This window comes from Microplitis demolitor, chromosome 5 (genome assembly GCF_026212275.2).
Source record: "Microplitis demolitor isolate Queensland-Clemson2020A chromosome 5, iyMicDemo2.1a, whole genome shotgun sequence".
Taxonomy (NCBI): Eukaryota; Metazoa; Arthropoda; class Insecta; order Hymenoptera; family Braconidae; genus Microplitis; species Microplitis demolitor.
In genome coordinates, this window is record NC_068549.1 from 11520775 (window position 1) to 11541362 (window position 20588).

Below are 20588 nucleotides of genomic sequence, written 5' to 3' on the forward strand. Positions count from 1 at the left end.
CGAGCCAAAGGGGTAGTCTTGTATATCTTCTAATTTTGCTTTCTGGGATATTTTATTGGCTAATCATTAAATTTCCTTGCATTCAGATATTATTTGTCTATTTACTGTTTTGTCTTTTCTGGTTCTGATTTGGTTCATTTCCGACTTATCAATTAATAACTTTTAATTGGCAGCTGAAATCATCCCCAGTTTTACCCGTTACAGTATTTTTGAATTATAAAATAAAATTAATTCACACACGTGTTCTCTCATACTCAGCGCGCATGCGCTAGCACTGTGTACGGACCGCTGTCTCCATCGGCGAAATGGCGGAATGCCCGTGTAACAACTCAAATTCAAATATATAATCTAAATATTTAACTTATAACTAAACAAAATTGAATAATTTGAATCGTTACGTGACAATATATATTAGGGTGATTCAAAAAATAACAAATTTTGTTTTTTTTCTCGCAAACAGGTTCAAAAGTTTCATTTAGCTAAAAAAAGATGCCTGTAAAAATTAGAGCTCTGAATATTAACATTAAGAGGGTCCGCATTATTTGCACTTTTCTATTTTCCATAAGAATAACATGGAAAAAATTTTTTTGCGTCTTCTGATATATATAACTCGCTAACGGTGCGTCATAAGAGTAATTGGCAAGCATATTTTTGTAGGTAATTGAATGCTCCACAAAAAAAGGCCATTCGGCAGCCGAAATAATAGTAGATTTTTCATTATTTATATAATTATTTAAATCTGTGAGGTAGACAGTGGCGTTTAAAGAATCATCTAAAGCTTATAAGATCAATTATATTTATGCTTGTCAATTTTGGAAAAATACTTTATGCCTACTTTGATGTTGAGATTTTAAAAGTGTTACAAGGCAGTAATCGGAATTGGAACAGTTACATGAATTTATTGAAAAGTGGAAGAACGAATGCAACAGCTAAGTTTCAATAAATAAATAGGTAATTTTTGTTGAATATAAAAAAATAGTACTGAAATATAAAGCTCATTAGATAAGCTACGTAAAAATATTAATAAAATTCAACTATTATGAATTACTTAATAGTTATTAAATGAAAAAGTAAAAAAAAAATAGTTTTTTCTATTTTTCTGAAAATTTTGAGATTTATCAAAGTACTAGAAAAAATTATCAAAAGAGTAAGCTACATAGTCTGAATTAGAGCAAATCGAATGAACATAAAGATTAAATCCCCAAAAATAGATTATCTCTTTAGGATCAAAAGTTATTTAAAGATAAATCAAGAAAATTTGAATTTTTTGAAAAATTAAAAAATCTTTGAACGACTATAACTTTTAAACTTTTTGGCCGATTGAGCTCATTTTCGAAGTGAACCGAGCTTTTTAGCTAAGGAATATGCAAAAAAAATTTCATTAAGATCGGTACAGAATTGTGGACACTATCGTGGGAAAACCACGCGTTATACCGTATCTATATATATATATTAGGGTGGGTCAAAAAAATCAACAATTCTTTTTTTTCCAAATGCGATCAAAAAATGGGTTGTTAGACACCTTAAAAAAATTCTCACCAAATATGAGCTCTTAATTTTAATAGGAAGATCCTCCGCATCGCAGTTTTCTATTTTTTTCTCAATCCAATAGAAAAAAATACATACCTCGTCATTAATTGATTGTACAAAAAAATGTTCGAGAAGAATTTTGTAGAAAATTGAATGCTCTACAAAAAAGGTATCTTATATTTTTTCCGTAAACCTCACCATTCCAATGATATTGACGATTAAAGTTTATCCATTTTAAGACAAATTTCATTATTGTTTATGAATTCTATAACTCGACAATAACTGACTATTATAAAATGCGCAATACAAATGTTTGTAGGAAATAAACTGCTCTATAAAAATGGTGTCTTATGTTTTCATCAATAATTACTGGATAAATAAGTTCTAGTGACACCTAGAAGCAAAAATGTTGACTTCGACCGAGCGAACGATTGAACGCATGGATGGTGACGAGAGATCCGGAATAGACGCCGTACTGAACGGTCACGTTTTTTTTTTTATTCGAGAAATTCGACCCGACCAAACGAACAATTTTGATTACGCCTCTTGAACAACGTGAATTTTGTTCCGTAAGAACAATCCGAGTGATTAACGAACAATTTATTGCGATAAGTAAACTTTTGTGAACAAATAACCGCCGTCGTGAACAAGTGAATAAGCCGAAGCCTCGGCACGAGAACTGATCAAGTGTACGACCGATTGATTTAGTTTAATGAACAATTGCAACGCGTTCTGTGGAAATAATAATTAATTTAATACTTGATTCTACGTACTAACTGTATGACAGTGAAATTTCACGCGTTACCGAAATAAAATATTGATTTATATTTTATTTTATTTCAATCGAGCAATTCTGAGAATTCCGGATTATCTGTTTCTCATTCGCCTCGGCAGGCTTGTAGCTTTGCCGTGTAATAATACTCTGACGCCACCGGTTGAGTATTTCGTTAAGAACTACGTCGTGTGTGTTTGTGAAATAAAATAAGAGTATTTCTATTTCGACAACTGACGACATTTTTTTTTTTGAGCAATGAATTGACTGTTTCGATCAACTACGTTTTGTTGTACTTTGGTTTATCTCGAGTCAAACCGATACCGGCATTTATTGTTTTTGTGTAACTGATAATTTGGATGGAACCGATCAATAATTTTGTCTATTGAATATACGACTGATTTGTTTAATTCTGAGCAATTATTTTATCGTAACCTTAACTGCCTGACCTTTCCCCGATCCGCCACCCTGAGCCGACATTTTTTTTAATTATTTATTTGGTGATTATAAAATCACCTGGCGCCCAACTTGAAAAGTTCTGACCAAGGTTGTCAAATAGTAAGTGTACTCGGACTTCACTCCGGTAAATCCCCGGTGGTAAAAAACCCGTTACAATATATATATATATATATATATATATACATATATATATATATATATATATATATATATATATATATATATATATATATATATATATATATAAACTTTTTCACCAATAGTATTTTTGGAACCTACTTGACTCAAATAAATAGAAAATATTAAAATTTTTGAAAAGTTGCATCATGAGGACAAATACAACAGTTAGATTTTTATAAAATCTACTAAAAGCCTCTTATCATTTTTTGATAAATCTATTTCGTCAAAAGTTATTTAAGGTTGAAGTCGAATTCATATTAAATTTTGAGATCTTTTTACATTTCCAGCGAAACTATCAGACTTATTACAAAATATCATGGGACCATTTTTGTAGACAATTTAATTCCCTAGAAGTTATTTCTGTAGTGTTTTTTCGGATTCTGCATTGTTTTCTAGTTATTTATATTTTAATGCCAAGTTCTTAAAATCGATCAGAAGACTATTTTTTTCATGAGCATGACATCAAAATGAAAATAACTAGAAAATAATGCGGAATCCGAAAAAACTCTACTGGAATAACTTCTAGGGAATTAAATTGTCTACAAAAATGATCCTATAATATTTTGTAATAAGTCTGTTAGTTTCGCTGGAAATGTAAAAAGATCTCAAAATTTAATATGAATTCGACTTCAAACTCAAATAACTTTTTGTTATGTCCGACTTCGCAGACTTTCTTACAGTCATTCATATTGAACTCTCCATAGGAATACAATTCCATTTTCTCATGAGAGAAACAAGGATGGGTTCAATCGAGTGTGACAAAACCTATTTTACCAGATTTCTTTCTTTCGGTCTCCCATTCTCTTATTCTTCGGTCCCCACTTACTGTCAGCTAAGATTGCTCTAATGCGCACAATTAGCATTGACTTAAATTAAGTTCCGTCAACCGGACATCCCACAAGATGCAACTCACTTAAAATTTCCCCTTCCCCAAACTCGGACCCCCATGGTTGTGGTGTTCAAAATTTTCAAGTTGAAAATCACTCTACCGAGCACCGGTTTGCATTGCGGTTTGTAGCTGAGTTACCCCTCAGCAAAGAGTCAGTCTTTAGGTACAGCGGTATCCTTAAATCTAACATATACAAAAGAAGTAAAACCGACCACGTCGCTTTTATAATTCAATTAAATTCATAAAATAAATCATTAAAAATCGCATCGCGAAAGAAAATCATAACAGGAAAAAAAAAATATATCAAGGTATACATTTATACAGTCATATATATATATAAAAAAAATAATAATAATAATAATAATCACGCATTGCGGAAACAAGTATAACCAAAAATAAATATTAAATAAATGTTCGAAGAAAAAAAACCAATTCCCTTTAAAGAGCACTGTATCTATTTCCTGCGAAGGAAAATAAAGGAACTGTTCCTTTAGTTCAATATAAAATAAAAATTTCTGTATCGAAAGAGGAAAAAAAAAAATATATATAAAAAAAAAAAATAATAAATAATAATAAAAGTGTTATTGGTTGTGAGTGATAAGTTAGGTGGTAACTAAAAATTTGTGAACATTCTTTTATTTATAAAACTTCAATTTATATCAAAGATAATAAGCAGTGTAAACTTTGTGTAAAAATTTTGAGTGTAATTAACTAATGATTAAACGAATAAAGATATTCCCATAAAGAGTATCATCTCTATTTTCTATAAAGAAAAATAAAGGAATCTTTATTATCAACTTTAATTTGAATTTAAAAATAAAGAAAAGACATAAGTGACAATAACATTGGACGTATTATTCGTAACATAAGCTAAATAATAATTAACCACCTCATCCCTTATTCGGAGACTGCAGCCATCGAGAGTTAGCAGCCTATCCACGGATCTACATCGCTAGTAATACCTCGAGGAAAGGACAAAACATATACATACATATATTTACTCATCAGTGCAAAGGTAAGACCGTTTCAACTGACCGCCTTTCTTTCTCCAACTTTGATAATTTTCCAATCAGTCTCAAATATTTTAAGAGGAAATAAGAACGCAGTTAATTTCCAATCGTAGGTATTGAGTATTAAAAATTTGTATATCCATCTACCGTCGGTATAACTCTGGTTTAGTTAAAATAGAGAAATAAAAGAAAGTCCACATCGAAACGTATCCCAAAATTAAATAAATTAAGGCTTGAACTAGACATTTGAGCCGAAAATTGCATTGGTTAGTCCGAACGCCTAATCCACGCAACCAAAATAATTAATAAATAATAGTCGGACATAACATTTTGAACAAATAGATTTATCAAAAAATGATAATAAGCTTCTTTATAGAATATTCAATTACCTACAAAAATATGCCTGCCAATTATTCTTATGACGCATCGTTAGCCAGTTATATAAATCAGAAGACGCAAAAAAAAATTTTTCCATGTTATTCTTATGGAAAATAGAAAAGTGCAAATAATGCGGACCCTCTTAATGTTAATATTAAGAGCTCTAATTTTCACAGGCGTCTTTTTTTAGCTAAATGAAACTTTTGAACCTGTTTGCGAGAAAAAAAATAAAATTTGTTATTTTTTGAATCATCCTGATATATGTATATATTAGACAGGGTCAAAAAATCAGATATTTTGTTTTTTCTTCATTATAGCGAAAATATTGTTGGAAATGACGAAAAAAAATACTGTGAAAGTTAATATTAATATTAACAGCTGCCGCATCGCAATGTTCTATTTCCCGTTTAAATAATATGGGAAAATTTATTTTTTAAGCTTTGGAATTTTGTAGCTCACGGCGGGACTAATACTTTTGAATGTTCAAAACATATTCTTATGAGAAATTTGATGCTCTATAAAGAAGGTCTCTTATAATTTTTCGATATTTTTATTTCTTCAAAAGTTATTCGAAGTTAAAGTTAAACTGACGATAAATTTTTACAATTTTTAAATTTTTTGACGCAACCATCGACTTTATAAAAAAATTTTATAGGACATTTTTTGTAGAGCATTCCATTTCCTATAACTTATCTCAGAGAAAATTTTTGATATTTCCCACAAGTCATTTCCCCCCCCCCCACAACTTAATTGCAATTAACTGAAAAGTTTCTCAAATAATCTAAATTTTGTTGTTTAAAATTAATTATATTAAACTTTCAGTTAATTGCAAATAACTTACGACTTGTGAGAAATATCGAAAATTTTCTCTGAGATAAATTATAGGAAACAGAATGTTCTACCAAAAATGGCCTATAAAATTTTCCGATTAAGTTGATCTTTGAATAACATTTGAAGAAATAAAAACATCAAAAAATTACAAGAGACCTTTTTTATAAAGCGTCCAATTTCCCATAAGAATATGTCTTGAACATTTAAAAGTATTGGTCCCACCGTAAGGTGCAAAATTCCAAAGCTTAAAAAATAAATTTTTCCTTGTTATTTAATCGGGAAATAGAAAATTGCGATGCGGCAGCTGTTAATATTGATATTAAGAGCTCAAACTTTCACAGTAGTTTTTTTTGTCGAATGCACTGGAAAATAACTTGAAATTCCGGGTCAGCAACAAGTACAGCCGACGTGCAAAAGAACGTGTAAACTATAGCTAGTGAAGACAGAAAAACAGCAAGACAATAAATCATCAATTATTAGCAGAAAAGTAACTTATTTTGATATAATAACAAATATTATGAAAATATTAACTAAAAGACTCCAAATTTCTGTATGAACAATAAATTTGAGAATATACAATTTAATTATCTAAAAAATTGGATATAATGTTACGCCCCAGCCTGCTCATCAGATGTCTCTGACTATTTTTAAATACTAATTATTAAGAGACCGATCTGAGACCTAACTAATTAATTAAGATGTATATTGATAATTTAGCAAGTTGCATAATTAATAAGTCACTCTATATTATAGGATATAATATAATATAATAATATAACATAACATAATAACATAAAATAATAGAACATGAAATAATATAATATTATTTAGAATATTTGAAACATATTGATAAAGTTATTTTTCTTGTAATATTTGTTATGTACAAATAAACGCTGACGCCTCGAGTAAATTCTCGAGACGTGCAGCTGCACAAATCCCTATTTCGTTCTAAGATAACTTTTGTTCATAGATAAGTGACTCATTTGTTAATAACAAAAACGGAGAAAGCGTGAGAACGGAGTATGGATCATTCGAGAATATTGTTATCTCGATCCATCCCTCTATATCGAGCGACGCGCGGGCATGATGCCCAAGCGCCTCGTACTGATAAGAAACTTACTCTAGGTTTTCTCGAACAAGAGAATTCAGTCTGAAAGATAGAATCATTGAGAGCAGTCAAGCTCAATATAAAAAAAAACTCTTTCTCACCCTCTCGAAGTTATTGTTAGGAGTACATTGACAATTTTATAAAACTAATTCAACTGTGTATTTTCACATTACTCAAAACTATTCTTTTACTACTGAATAAATCGGATTTATATATTATAACAGGGTTATGCTGTTACTCTGGTCGTCCTTAAATTACCTTTTTAAGGGCGCCACTGGAAGTGATAACGGCCTCCCAGAACCGGATCCTAGATCGTCAGGGTCTGTGTAAATTATTTACTTGTAAGAGAAGGATGAGGAAGAATAACTTATAAATGATTTATTTCTCCGATCAATACTTTAAACCTTTTTATTTTTCCAATAATCTTTTATCCTTTTTTGACCTTTATAACTTTTTTACTTATGACCTTCTATAACCTTATTTTGTACCTTTTATAAACCTTATAATCTTATATAAACCTTATAACATTAAACCTTATAACATGAATTGATCTTATAAACTTAATTGAACCTTTTAACCTGATACCTTATATAACCTTTTATAAACCTTATTTTATTAACCCGCAATATTTTCCTTATTAAAATTGGCCAACTACCTTTGGCACTTCTACACACTCCCACACACAATAATTAAAAATCGCTTAACCTTCGCGATACTTAATTACTAAATTAGCCAACTACCTTTGGCATTTCCACACACTCACACACACAATTGTTAAAAATCGCTTAACCTTCGCGATACTTAATTACTAAATTTTCCACTAAAATCCTTATTTATTTTACTCACACAGTCACTCTGTAATTTTAACTTTATTTACACACTCTGAGTTAAAATAATTTTCCGCAATAAATAAATTAATTAATTTAGGAAATTATTTAATTATTAATTAATTTATCAATTGATTTTAATATTCCCTTATTCTTATTATTCCCTTTTATCACTTTCTTATCACTTATTTTTACTTCAATAATATCACGACTTTTACTTAGTAATTTAGTGACGCGTTTCTTAATTTTTTCATACTCGAAGTCCCGCCATCACAATTATTTCATTTCCTACACGCGTTATTTCAGGTACTTTGATCGTCACTATAATTATTCTTATTTTATTAATACCTTTTCTTTAATCATTTCCTCTATTTAATTAATTATTATTTCATTAATTCACTTAATTTTTGCTGTTTAATTTTTATCGGCGGACCTTTGACCGCGGACCTTTTTATAATTTTCCGAGACAATTCTTTATTAGTTTTATTTAATTTTCTTTATTTTATTAATTTTTCTTATAATTAATTAATTTTCCGACTAGCGACTATGACTAGATTCAACAGTTTCCGGTGCGTGAGTTACCCGACCCATCTGGAAACTTCTAGAATAATTCCGGCTACCTGCCTGGAAATATTTGACTATGTAATCGCTCCGGCTACCTGCCTGGAGTTTATTAATTAATTATTTTATATAGTTTAATTCCGGGTTTAAATGATTAATTTTCGCTTTATGAATTTAATTATTTAAATTACGAGTAATAAATTTTTGAACGCTAAGACGCGACGCTACCAGACGTACGACGATGTATTAATTAAAATTTTCCGGCTTCCTGCCTGGAAAATTTTAAATAAATACCTTTACAACAATTAAACTCTTTGGTTCCTTTCTCGTTGTTGTGTTTGTCTTGGTCTCGTCCTGGTCTGGTCTGGTGATTGTAATTTTTCCGTATCGTTCCAGTATTTGTCCCTTGTCTCTCCTCTTTCTCAATCTCTAACCTCTCCTCTACCCGTTCTCTCCTTCAACCTGCTTAATCAGACGCAATCAGTAATATTCATAATAGATACCGGCTAACCACCTGGTATCTGATAAAAGAATTGAATAATTTATCGCTCAGTTCCACAGTAGAACACAAGCTCCCAATTAAATAATTTTACCTAATCGAAACTCGCAGCGTCTAAATATCGGCGGTTATAATGGAGTCCTATCGTAGCGTCTCCTCAGCTGTTGAACTTTTCCTCGACTCGACTAGATCCGTTCGGTCTGGTTGTTCCGGTCACTAATGCCCGATTCTCGTTTCGGTCCCAGTTTATAATTGCTCGCTCCCTTCTTGACTTTGGTTGTCTTTTCTCTCCTACTAAGTGGGGTTGACGATCGAGCAATTGAAATTTCTATTTCCGGACGACTAGTCGCTACCTACCCGGAATACCCGGAGTGGTAATGTCACATGACCGACAGTACACATAATAGATTTTATTTTGAATTTAATTGAACGCGGTAAATATGAATTTACCCCGTTACAATATATATTCAAACAACCAGTTTATTTCAACCACGAAATGGTGGCTGTTCAACCCAAACTTAAATATTATTTATGATTATATGTAAGTTTTCATTACGTCCAATTTAAATCGACCGCTCAACTACGCCAGCGCCAAAACATCTACCAGAACGTAACAATAATGTGAAAATTCCTATTTCAATAAACAAATATTTTTAATTAAACCATAACTATTCAATCAAATACTTTATTAATCATATTTTTCGTTATATATGAATATTTTAAACTATTAGCACACAAAATATAAAAGTTTTTAATAAAAAAAAAACATAAAGTTAAAACAATATTTTTTTAACTTCCCGCTAAGAAAATCGGCGATTTTCAAAAATTTCGGGAAGTTATTGTTTTCACCCCGATTTTCGAAAATCAAGTTTTCATCAGATGTCGACGTTTTGAGGTCCTAGGAAGCTATTCTGACTATTTTCAGAATGATGTCCGAGTGTGTGTATGTGTGTGTGTGTGTGTTGTGTGTGTGTATGTATGTATGTAAACTCTCTGTAACTTTTAAACTAATGAATCGATTTAGATGGTTGAGGTGGCAATCGAAAGAGCTTGTTGGCCATCAACTTTCCTGAAAATTTCAGATTATTTGATCGAATAGACTCGAAAATATTTGCAAATTACGAAAAAAAAAAATTTTTTTTTTAGTTTTTTATTGATTTCTCAAAAACGACTTATACGATCGACTTCAAAATCTTATCAGCTCTAGTATCCAATAAAACGCGTCGATTGCCACCTCAAACATCAAAATCAGATAATTCGTTCGAGAGTTATCGCGGGAGAAAGAAATGGTGAAAAACGGTTTTTTCTAAATATTTTCGAAACGACTAACGCGATCGATTTCAAACATTAATCAGCTCTAGAATTTAATAAAACGCGCCGATTGCCACGTCAACTATCAAAATCGATCAATTAGATCAAAAGATATCGGCGTTGAAATGTTAAAAAAATAACATTTTATGTTATTTTTTCCGGATAAATCATAATATAACGTACTAAAATGTGCCTGACATCATATCAACTCATCTTTTTTATTGTTTCTTTTGATCATATAATGTCATCGAACTTGGTTTTTAGTTTAAATCATATTATCAACAAAAAAATCGATAAAACGTAGTTTTTAATATTTTTATCGGATATTTCATATTTTATTGTTTCTTACATGAGTCAAAACTTATTTAAATCTTGATTTTGATCCCTGACATTGATTTCTGCCTCAATACACTTATTTTACTGAACATAATCAGGAACTAAATTTTAAAAACCGCTTCATTATGAATTTTCGATTCTTAAATTTTCAAACTTCAGCATAACAGGTAACTTGTTAGAGCTTGAAAAGATCGTAAAAAAACAATTGCATGTGATAGCATTTTCGAGCTCGAAGAGCTCGAAAATATATCTACACTAATGTTTTCGAGCTCTTTGAGGTCGAAAACAGCAGGAAGTTTTGGGGCTGGCCCGCAGGGTCAACCGACGCCCAGATTTTTGATATTAATATTCATCAGAGGTGTCCTCATGTCTACCCTGTCTTTAAAGCAGACGATGACGTTCTTTATTTCTTTTCACTTCTCGCCTTTCTTTCGCCTTTTGCCTGTATTTTGTTTTTTGTTCTGTTGTTAACGGTCGTCTACGGCTATTTTTGAATACTTCCTCTATCCAATTTCTAATGTATTTAAAATCATTTTCTTTTAAGTTTTTATTGAATTTTCGACCTCTTTGAATTAATTTGCATATTTCTGTAAGAGAAAGAGAAGGTTAATTAATCAGAAAAAAGTAGTAAAATATTTTATTGTATGGTACTAGCGTAAATGCTATAAACTTCTTTGCTAAAGCACCATATTTGATAGAATAGTGTATTACACGCCGAGGAAAGTAAAGTAAGAAATGTCTTCGCGGGACGAAAGTTGACGCTTTCCGCCCGGAGGCCAGAAAAAATTAGATCGATTGACGAAAAAGAATCTTTAATCTAATAATATCATTTTTCTCACCTCCGGGCGGAAAGCGTCAACTTCCGTCCCGCTGTGCAAAACGAAGATGCCGCTTTCCGCGTGCTTGAAACCGCTTCAGTAATTGATTCTTTTGTAGTATTAAACTAAACCGCTACGCTGAATTATCCTCAATATTTAGTCAGTATATCAAGGCTGCTATTTATTGAGAATATATAAATTGTTCTTTTGCTAGAAATTAATTGTTAATTAATTTCCGTTGACTTAACCGCTACTGACCACGTGTCAATTTATACGAGAATTAAATATCTGAGTTTGCATTCGCTATCACGTATTAATTTCTAGTCGCATTCGCTTGAATATAAGTTCTCATAATTTTTAAGGTGTAAATAAGTGTAAATAAATCTATAATTTATTTATTGATAAAATCTGAGTAATTTTTAATTGTTTAGTTCACCTCGCCTAAACCAGATCCAACTGATTTATTCGCTCACTTTACAAATAAAGTAGCAAGTTTATAAAATAAGTCAAATTTTTTTGCTTGATATAAAATAATAAAATTATTGGGAATCATTTGTTTTGATTGAGGATTTTTTCTATAAAATTAAGTAAATTTTTCTATCAGGATACTGATAAAAAAAATCAATGTGCAATCATTAAAAAAATTAATTGACGATCTTTTATGGTATGATTAGAAAATTTTTAATTATGAATATCTATAGTAACATCTAATAGTATTAGTAGTAGCCATAGTAATGTATATACATGTATATATATATATATATATATATATATATATATATATATATATATATATATATATGGAATAATCCTTACTTTTTATTTGCTCTATATCCTCTTTTTTAATTGACCAATATGCTCGACGATGAGAACCAGCGTCATCTGAGTCCGGAACAATGATTTCGTTTAAGTTATAAAAACCATTACTCTCCTGATGATCATAATCAGTATTTTTAGAAACCGGAACTTCTGGTCATTTAATCGGAGAAGAAGTGTAAAAGGGAATTGAACTCTGGTTGATCACAGGCAATGTAATGCCCATAAGAATTTGATGCTGGTTGTCTTCATCTTGTTGCAATCCAGTTGCATTATCAAAGTCTTCTTCATCGAACATTTCCATCGAAGTATCTCGCATCGTAATAACCTCTTTACGATTTTCTGGCAAAATGTTATTATTTTCACATAGTTTTGGTTTCTATAAAACAAAAAGATCCAATTGAAAAAGTTATAGTAATGCAAGAAAAAAGATTTGTATTAACTTTAGAAAATAGTAAATTGCGTTTGACTGTTTGTGGATAATTATAGCTACAGTTAATTTTATTCAATGGAATTTATTAACGTTTAGCACATTAATATATAGTTTCTACTTAACATTATTTACTATAGCCAAAATTTTTCAAATAATTAAAATTTTTTTTTATTACCGTTAATACTATAAAAAATTTTTTTTTGCGCACACTATGAAACACAACAGAAATAAATCCACCAAATTTTTGTTACAATAAAATTATAAATAACGACGACAAGATAAAATTTGTAATAGAAAATTTTAATTATACCTGCACAAATTTCAAAAATTGGCTGTCACTATCATTTACGACATGACTTGCAGCATCATTAATGGATTTCTGTAATATTAAAATTTTTTAGTATATCTAGTATTATGTTACAAAGTCATGTATGTTATTATTTTTATTAGTTTAATCGAACAAAAAATAATAGATAAGTTAACAGTATTACATGTTTACTAGACCATGTCAAAATAAGTTTTTTTTTTCGATTGGACGTATCTTAAAAGTTTCTTCAATACGAAAAAAAAATTCTCCTGAAGTTTGAGCTCTATATCTCAAAAATTGAGCAGGCGCAAAAAGAGGTCTCCTCTTCCATTTAAATAACATTGTAAAATTTTTTTTTTAATTATGCTCTCGACTATCTTATAGGAAATCTAATTCTCTACTAAATTGCCTATGTCCATTTTTTTTTCTAAACTCAACAGAAATGAAGTTACAGAGGGTCGAATAGGAGGAAAAGAATAATTAATGATTTAATAAGAGAAAAAAATTTATTATTTTAACTTATATAACCGGGCAGCATTGGTACGACGTGAGAGTGTGGCTCTCTCGCTGTCCTTGTTGGTTTTTGGTCTTTCTCTCTCTCTCTCGTTACAGCCTGATTGCCGAGTTTGACTGAGCTAGGCGTTAGACCACAGGGGATGATTCCACGCAGCAGGTGACCGTAAATTGGTCATGTGCGCATAATTAGGTAGGGGTCATCGGAGGTTGGGGCCTAAGACGACTAGATAAAAGAGGCGATTCAAGGGACACTCGAGTTCAAGTGTTCGGCTAGACGGAATCGACACTCAAGTCGAAGTGCCGGCAACGACAGCCTCGTTTTTAAATTCGCTTGATTTTGTGAAAAAAAAATTCTAAGTTAATCTTATTTTTTATATATAACTGGTTCATAAAACCATATTTTATTAAGTTATCATCTAAGTGAATTGTGTGAGTGCACCCAGGATCAAGTCAGTAAGCCTACATCAACAGTCAAGACTCAGAGAGGAGGTCCACGATGCAGCGTCGTCCGATCCCGCCTGTACGTCGTTGATATAATTCCAGATAAGATTTATGATAAAATTATTATTTTATACTCTCTCTCTTCAACGTAATACTTCACTATAAATAATTATTTAATTTATTACCCCGTGTCCATTAAATAATTACGTATAAATATATTTAATTGGTTGTCGCTGGACCTTTATTAATTATAAATAAAGGGGAAATTTGTAAATATCGGGGAATTTGTTAAATAAATTATATATATATATTTATAAGGCAATTGAGTTTTTAAATAAATTTCTTTTATCACCAGCGTCCTTTAGAATAAGTTAATTTCAGCCGCGTGTCCGGTAAAAGCGAGCCGACCCATCTCTGAGATTTATTTCCCGCGTTCAGAACCAGCAACATCGTAATTAAAATTTATATTTATTATTAATAATTAATTATTTAGTCGGGAAATTATTTAACTGTGGTTCGTGGCTACTGGACACGAAGTAGCCAGGGCCCACCGTTATATTTGGCGCCCAACTCGTGTTCCTCGTTTTGGAAAATTCTAGACCTGGTGATAAAGTAAAATTAAATTTGGAAAATTTTGAAAAATTAAATTAATTAAATATTTTACCGTTGAAGAAAGAAATACTGGTATTATAAATCGTAAATTGGATTGATACTGTGCTAAATTACATATATATATATATATTGGTTGCCCAAAATTATTTAAACTAAATTTATAAAAATTATAATAATTTCTCTAAAATATGAACTGGCTAAATAGCGAGTAAAAGACTTAAATTTTAAAATATAAAATATTGAGTGAAAGAATAAAATTAAAATTGAAATCGTGGTCGTGAAAAAAAATCGATAAATTCCGGTGGTCTCGTGAAGACCAAGACAAGGTCAAAGCCTTACGCGTTGGTCGTATGCGTTACTCATAGTATATACAATAGGTACGACACTAAGCTTAGAGAAATAAACACAATAAAATAACTTGTTTGTTTCTTTGTAAATTTTCTCTGGTAAAGAAACTAAAATAAACTAAGTAAAATAAAATAAATTAGGAAATAAAATTTATACACTTCCAAAACTAACAGTGACAGTAAAATTTTGTTAATAAAATTAATTGAATTAAAATCGTAAAAGAAAAATTAATTAGTAAAAATCACAAGTTAAATTTTAATAAAACAAAGACAAATAATTTAATTACTTTGGTTTAAAATAAACCACAGTTTGAATATTAAAATAAGTTTAGGTAAAACTCACTAAGTGAATGAGTCAGTATAAAATAACTGTTCGATAAAAATAATACGTTATATTAATTTCAAAGTTACTTACTAGACTTAAGTCTGGGTAAATCTTTCAATTAAATAAATTAAAATAAATAGCTAAAATCTTTATCGTTTAAAATAGAATTCAGGGCTTGAAGTTTTAAGCGTCGAAAAAATTATCAGTTAATAAATAAAATAAAATAGTAGCCTAAAATTTTAGCCATTGTCTAAAATTTTCTTTATAATAATTTTAAACAAATTAAAATTCAATAGATTTGTGGTTTATTACTTAAACCATTATAGTTAATTTAAATTAAATTTAATTTAATTTGAAAAAAAAAAAAAAAAAAAAAAAAACTGTCATTGTTAGGGATTACCGAGTCATAACTGTCGTCACCTAGTAATTACAATAAATTCTTAATCCGGTAAATAAATTTTAATCCTAATAAGTTACAAAAGAAATATTTTAACTTATTTGAATTTACTACCGGTAATTAAATTTTATATTTAAATATTGTTGGGGCTCGTAAGCTGCTTGTCTTACCAGCCAATATAAATTAAATTAAGTCCCAATAATCATACTATGAGTAATACTCGACCACTGACGCGTCAAAATTCTAAGCGTTCGGTTCAACAATCGGGTAGGCGGGAAAGTGAAGAGATAATCTTCGAAGGAATTAGTTCCTCAAACGGTAGGAATCAGAACAGGGTAGTGCATTCACCACCCTCGACTACGTGCACAATAACATCAAGTACTACGATTTCATCAGCGACCTCGACGATGTCGAATCCCAATCCGTTACCCGGTTTACCTAACCTGATCGTGACTTCGGACACCCCACAGCAAGTTATACCGCCAGTAAGGCGCAGCTTGGGGAATATGGTAGCAACTACCACGACTATGGTCACGACAGTGACCACCGCTATACCGATTACTACCGCGACACTACCCAGTACCGTTATCACCACACCAGTTACTGTTACAACATCGTCTGGGTCAATTCAAATGAACGACCCACAGGCCGTAAATACAAATGCACAATCAAATTTACATTTGACAAATATTAATAATAATTTACGGGCGTCTATGGACGAAGTATTCATAGAAAACCCCCCACCGGTACTTCCTCAACAAATTCAGCCTAATGCGGGATCCGTTTTTCTGCCTGGCACCGTTCCAGTTTCCGCACAGGCTGATCAAGCGACAACTCAAGCTGTCCTGGCTCAGATTTTAAATTGTCTACAAAATCTGACCTTAGCTATGAGCGCGCAACCGGTAAACAATTCACAAGTGCCTGTACAACAAAATACACAAACTGTTCGCGAGGTAACTCACAGTTTTGGCGACGGGGAGTGCAGTACAGTTCACTTGGATCATGACAATAGGGCTGCTACGACTTCAGCCCTCCCGGTAAATTTACAACCAAGTACCAGCGGAATTAATAATGTTCGTAACAATACGGTCGGTCTCAGTAACAATAATTATAATCATAATTTAAACAATAATAGTAACGATCACCCCGTTATTAATCCTAGTGGAGTGCATAACAATAATTTAAATAATAATTTAAACGGCAATAACTATTGTTGCAATACCCCCAGCGAAATTCAAAATAATAATCCACCAATAAATAATTACGGTAATTATTATGATATTAATTTCGAAATATTACGGGATAATTCACTTGCTGGTAATAATAATAATTTTGATGAAAGAAACGCTGGATATCGGATTAATAATGGTCAGGAAAGACACCAAGAATACTATGACCAACCTAGGGCGAATAATCTGTTAATACCAAACGCCGCGGCGGTTTCGCTACGTAAATGGCGCGATATAAGAGAAATTGTCAGAGCGTGGCCAGTACGTTTTCCGCAAGGCGATTTAACAGCCAATAGTTTCTTGACTTCATTTGAAGCCATGGCGTTTCGTGAGGGTTGGCTCACAACGGATTTCGTGAAAATTCTTGGATATGTTTTTACTGGGAAAGTTACTAAGTGGTACGACGTGTACAGCAGACATTAGTCTGATTATGACCATTTTAAACGGGAATTTTTAAGAGCATTTGGCTCACAAAAGACGGACACTCAGTTATTGATGGAAATTGGTCAGTTGAGACCAGAATCTGGTGAATCGTCAATTGATTTCACTTTTAGAGTTCAACAAAAATATAGTGAGATGCGTAACCCACCCCCTGAATCGGAACAGGTTACGTGCATCCGTAATCATTTGCCTAGGAATCTTTCTACCTTAGTATTCTCTAGGTCAGTAAACACTTATGATGACCTCTTATCGGTATTACATGAGGCCGCCGTGCTACTAGAAGAAAATAAACGCGCGTCCGAGCCATTCGATAAGTCGCACGCTAAGACAAAAGAAAAATCGCGATTCTCAGCAGTACATTCGTTCCCGCGTACTCCAATTTTGGTTGAGATGATGAATGATAAACAACCACTCGTTATCGAGGAAATTAGAGAGGGAGATGACGGCAAATTAATTGTTTGTGCATCGACAGCTACTGTCCAAACTCCTCAAAATAATTTCTCATCAAATAAATCTCTAAATAGTCGAGTACGTTATTCCTACAACGCGAATAATAATGGCAACTTGAATGCCATATCGCGTACATTTAGTGAGGTAACTGCTGGTCGTAATTTCGACCAATACTTTTGTTTTAATTGCGGGCAAAATGGTCATACATTTGAACAGTGCATTAATAACAGAGTAGATGTCTGTAATTATTGTTTTAAAATAGGACACGTAAGACGAAATTGTTTTAAATTAAATGCCAATTCATTTAGGTCCGGGTTTACGGCAGGTTCAAATTTACGTCCGTCAAACGTTCCCGTTCGGTCAAATATTAATTCAAATCATAATAATTTTAATAATAATGGCAACAATTATAACCTAAATCGTGGGCAACCAAATGTAAATAATTTTAATAGGGGAAACTCAAACCCAACTGTAAATAATTTTAAAAGAAATGATAATCGAAATAATCGTGGAAACCGTTCTAATCGTTTTGTTCGTAATAATAATAATGTTAATAATAATTATGATAATATTAATAATGTACACAACCATGCTAATTGTGTCGAAGTACAACCGACCAGTGTTATCAACGCTAGTCACACTGATCGTTCAAAAAACTAGCTTCGCCCTCCTATTCCCCGAGGATAAAGGGCGCGAAACGTAGAAGGTCTCTCAAACAAATAATATGGGGAAATCGGAGCCCTAGTCGTAATAGTTCGCATGAAGCCTGGTTGAATAAACCAAATAAATTCAAAAGAAATAAAGTAATTAATGTAACAACTAATAACTCGGAACCAGACGGCGGCTTAGAGCGTACTGTCGGTCCAGTCGTAGATTTTAATGTTGAAAATTTAATAAATTCAAGTTTGGAACCAGACGGCGTCTTAGAGAGTACTGTCGGTCCAACTAAACAAATTAATAAATTAATAAAAGAAGATTCGGAATCAGACGGCGTCTTAGAGAGTACTGTCGGTCCGGTAAAAGAAAATTTAATTAGTAAAAAGTTGATAACAGGTCCAGACGACGTCTTAGAGAGTACTGTCGGTCCAGTAGAAGAATTTAAATTTAAAGATGTAGTAGGTAACAATTTAATAACAAGACTAGACGGCGTCTTAGAGAGTACTGTCGGTCCGATTGCTTTAACCAGCGGTGAACTAATAGGTGATTTTATATTAGAAAATCAGGCGTTAAATTCGACTAGCTCCGTTTTAAATAATAATGATAATCAATTTGAAACTGAGGTCAATTTACCTGACCTATGTAGTCCAGTTTTAGATAAAAATAATTTTCAAGATGAAATTTGGTATGATGCTATCGATGAAATTAGTACTGGTAGTAATTTAGAAAACTTGGATGATGAAGAAAATCCATTCACGCAGTTTTGCGATATATATGATAATATGAGCGGTTTATCAATATTTAATAATTTATCTGTTTTAAATAATGACTCATCTAATTTTAATAATTTATTGAGTAATGACTTATCTGTTTTTAATAATAACTTATCTGTTTTTAATAATAACTTATTGGTTTTGAATAATGACTTATCTGTTTTTAATAATTTATCGGTTTTAAATAATGACAAAATTAATCCACCCATTTTAAATTACGACGAAATTAATCACTGGGAAGGCTTGAGGGAAGAAGCACAGCCCATGGTTAATTTACCAATGTCTAATAATTTATTTGAAGAAATTTGTGCCGGTCTTGATCGTTCTGTTCTTTCGGTTGAAAATGATCCGAACGGAATACATCCGAAAATTTTAGAGACTTTAGAGGCTAGCGATTTTATTGTGTCAATTGGTTCAGACGAATCGGAAGAACCAAGTTTCGTAGACGTCCCCGGTATGCCATATTTATGTGGTCTGGAACCACTTGAGAGTGATGAGGAGACTGAAGAAGAGTGGGAGGATGAATTGGACCCAGGATTAGAACCTGAAGGTCCAGCTCTTAGTCATAGCTCTCCACCACCGTGTGCTTCGCCTTCGCGCGCGTCGTATCTTCCTACCATACTCAGAGATAAAACATTACCCTCACGTATCGCCAATCGTATTGCATCTCGGACCAAATTTTATACGGGTACTGGTCCTGTTCCACCAACAATTACGGCTCGTATACCGGTGTCCATCTGGATATTCGGGGTGCAAGTGAACGGTATTATTGATACAGGAAGTGAGAGATCCTACATCAATCGGCGAGTGTATGACCAAATACGTGAGCTTAGCTCTGGTCAATTACAACAGGATGATACGAACCGTCGGGGAGTTCTTCTCGCGAATCATACCCAATGTAAAACTATTGGGGGAGCTCCATTCATCATTCAAATCGGTACAATAGCAGGAGAGCAGTATTTGAGTGTCCTTGAGGACCTGAGCTATTCAGTAGTTCTAGGTATGGACTTCGCTCTTCAGTTTGGGATATTAATCGATTGCGCTACGAAAACTTGGCAGTTCAAAGACACTAACGAAAATCATCCATTCGAATTAATAAATTGTCGTGATAAACAAACTAGTTGTCAAACGTTGACTTCGGATCAACAGAAAGATTTTGATGTATTTTTAGAATCGGAAATGTCTAAGTTCGCGGAGTTACCGAACCAAGGTCTAACTGACCTCGTGCAGCATACGATCGTCCTACAACCGGGAATTAAACCCATTCAAATCCGTCCGTATCGGCGTAGTCCTGTTATTGCGGCGGAATTAAATAAACAAATAGACGAACTGCTC